At 37.4% G+C, this 3,467-nt stretch overlaps 1 protein-coding gene across 2 annotated transcripts in view; it reads right to left on the bottom strand.

Annotated features, from left to right (window-relative positions):
- Nucleotides 1–3,239, bottom strand: part of LOC128251174 (zinc finger protein 665-like) — an 8,196-nt gene extending 4,957 nt beyond the window's left edge. Inside the window, exon 1 of one of the 2 annotated variants that reach the window (XM_052977701.1) lies at nt 2,668–3,239. The gene's annotated coding sequence lies outside the window, so the exon portion shown is untranslated. Of the gene's footprint in view, nt 1–1,368; nt 2,474–2,667 lie in introns of those variants that run through there. The other variant, XM_052977702.1, reaches the window with a different exon arrangement.
- Nucleotides 3,240–3,467: the final 228 nt, after the last annotated feature.

Here is a 3,467-nt window from a genome sequence, read left to right as displayed (position 1 = left end):
TATATATATATACATATACACACGCATTTTACTTGGCATCAGTCATTAGGCTGCAGCCCAAGCTGGGGCATTGCCCTAAAGGGATTAGAAAAACAACTTGACCCCAGTATTTCATCATTTTTTTGCTAAACTACTAAGGAATGAGGATGTAAACAAACAGACACTAGTTGTCAAGAGGTGGTGTAGAACAAACACATATGATGGGCTTTTTTTAGTTTCTTTCACTAAATCCACTCAAAAGGCTTTGGTTGGTTATAATAGAATGGACAATGGGACAGAACACGGAACCATATGATAGGAAAGCAAACTTCTTAACACACAGCCATGCTTCCAAATCTGTTACAGCCGCAAGGCTATAACAGTACCTGTCATGTACTGGGGTTGTGATAATTGATTTCCCTCTCCCCTCAAAACAGCCGGCCTTGAGCCAACATTTGAAACAGTTATGAATCATGACAATATATGTGCCTAAAACTAAAGATTACCATTTTTTATTCAACGTAATTTTAATAGGAATCATTGAAATGCATGAGGAAACAAAGTCAAGATGCCTGAAATTATTCTCCCACCCAACTCCGCCAAACCAATTTTTTTTTTTTTTAACATTAAATTCCGACAATCGGAAACTTCCCTATCTGAAATGTATTTGTAGAAAATTTCACTAAATATCTATCTTTCACAAAGTTATGAGGAAACAAACGAGGTGGTTCAGCTGATGGTGGCGGGGCAATATCTATAGTTCTACCATGAAAAACAACAACAAAAGAACAAAACAAAACATTCAATGGCTTATAATAAAGAATTGGTATTCTTTCGATATGACAAAATCAAAACACTTCAATTTGGCAATTTCCGTGGAAGCAGTGTCAACTGTCAGTTGAAGAAATTGGAGAAGAAGGCTAATGGATTGTACGTGTGTGCTTGCTCTTGTCTGTGTCTCTGTGTGCGTGCTTGTTCTTTTGTGTGTGTGTGTGTGTGTGCCAGCTTGTTCTTGTCTGTGTGGGTGCCTGTTCTGTTTTTGTGTGTTGTAGAATATAGATATAACGAAATTATTTTACACATGAAGCAGGTAATAACAAATATGCAAGGCTTTTTTTTTCTTCAAGTTTAAAATGAGACATTGCTGGCATAATTTCGTTATATCTATATTCCACAACACATAAATACATAAAAACAGAACATGCACAGACACAGACAAGAAGCTTGCACATTACAACCCATTAGTTTTCTTCTCCTCCAATTTCTTCAACTGAAAGTTGACACTGCTTTCCACGGAAACAACCGAATTTAAGTGTTTTAATTTTGTCGAGTCATATTGAGAGAATACCAAAGTATTAAGGGTGCGAGCTGGCAGAATCGTTAGCATACCAGGCAAAATCCTTCACGGCATTTCGACCGTCCCTCTGCTGAGGTTGAATTTGTCTTTCATCCTTTCGGGTGTCAATAAAATGGTGATCTTCCGTTTTGACTTGAAGAACTGTCATCTGGGTTCGTTAATTTCCGCAAAAAATCTTTATTTATTTGCTTTTGTTTTAAAGTGAAAGATGTATGTATGTGAAATGGACATGTGTGTGAAAGAGACAGAAAGTGAGTGAAGGGGTGTTTTCATGTATACGTACATACATCAATACATATGCACACATCTTTTTGTATGTACATGTCTGAGACAGAGTGAATGAGTGAACGTGTGTTCTCATGTATGTTTAACTGGCACTCGCTCACTATCTCTCTCTCTCTCACACACACGTCCATTTCATGTTCATACATCTTTCACTTTAAAACAAAAGTAAATAAATAAATAAATAAATAAATTACAGAAATTAACGAACAAAACAGCTGATCCGGGTGACAATTCGTTGACAACTTTGCGAGTTACAACGAAACATAGCCAATAAGGCAAGTACCAGCATTGGAGTTGATGTAATCGATTTATCCATCTCCGAATTTGCTGGCCTTATGACAAAATTTGAAACTAAATTATAATAAAGTGATTGAAGTGTAATACAATGCGTATTTTTAATTGTGTTCTGTGTTTCGTCCATTTCACTAATTTAATTTCTTTTCCTAATTCATGCATTTGTTATGGAGTCTTATTAGAAGACTGTCCTTTTACCATGTCTTATTGCAAACCGCATTCATAATACAAAATACTTCTCAAACTCAATCATATAACTAACGTGGTAACGATGGGGGCATAACTACAGGGTTTTACCCCCCAGACTTTGGGAGGTCATAACTTTCAGAAAAATGAATATTTTTTAATGAAATTTTCTATGCATTTAATGAAATTTTCTTCCTGGAAGTAAAGAAGAATTTAAGTGGACTCTGTTGGAATTTCCGAAAATTGTCCCCCACCCCCATTCCAAAACACTTTCACCGGAAATTCTTGTATATTCGGATTCTACATAGTAAATACTATATGCATAGAAAATTTCATTAAAAAATATTCATTTTTCTGAAAGTTATGACCTCCCAAAGTCGGGGGGGGGGGGGGGTAAAACCCTGTAGTTATGCCACGATGGGCAGTCAACAAATTAGCTTCCATAGCAAGAAATAGCGGCAAAATCACGCACATATCTGACAAGTTTCACGTATAAAAGGTAAGACACGTCAAAAACGAGCGACTACAATATTAGAAGATGAAATGTTTTCTTGTATAATACTTACGGAAATGGTTTATAAAGGATATTGTTATAACTGTGTGTGTGTGTTAGTTGAGAAATGTATCATAACTGCGTAGAATTGTTGAAAGTGTATTATAACAGTATGTGGGGGGAGGGGACGAGAAATGTTTAATAACTGTACATGATACTTGATTAAAGAGAATTCTTTAAAGAGACAAAATTTTTGAAGTGAATGTAGAAAAGGAAGCCAAGTTTAACGCGTATGCCTATCTTTTTCATGTAGAATTTTACGTAGCATGTTTAATGCGCATGCGATTTTGTTTTTATATGCAATTTACGGGAGCTAACTCTCATCAGAGCTTCTTTCCCCTCAGGTGAACCTGGTAAAGAATACCGGTCTTTGTAAGGGTGTACCAGGCTATAGTACTTTCTTCCGTGCTGTATAAAACTCAAGTAGACAAGTTACCTACTCATGAGATGAGACAACTACGACAAATCATGAAAAATTGTTGTTGATGTTGGCACTCTGTCGCTTACGACGTCGAGGGTTCCAATTGATCGATCAACGGGACAGCCTGCTCGTGAAATTAACGTACAAGTGGCTGAGCACTCCACAGACACGTGTACCCTTAAGGTAGTTCTCGGGGATATTCAGCGTGACAAGGCTGACCCTTTGAAATACAGGCACAACAGAAATAGGAAGTAAGAGTGAGAGAAAGTTGTGGTGAAAGAGTACAGTAGGGTTCACCACCATCCCCTGCCGGAGCCTCGTGGAGCTTTAGGTGTTTTCGCTGAATAAACACTCACAACGCCCGGTCTGGGAATCGAAACCGCGATCCTATG

This window comes from Octopus bimaculoides, chromosome 28, assembly GCF_001194135.2.
Source record: "Octopus bimaculoides isolate UCB-OBI-ISO-001 chromosome 28, ASM119413v2, whole genome shotgun sequence".
Taxonomy (NCBI): domain Eukaryota; kingdom Metazoa; phylum Mollusca; class Cephalopoda; order Octopoda; family Octopodidae; genus Octopus; species Octopus bimaculoides.
The sequence above is the reverse complement of the archived record's forward strand: the minus strand, read 5'-3'. Positions and strand labels throughout refer to the sequence as shown.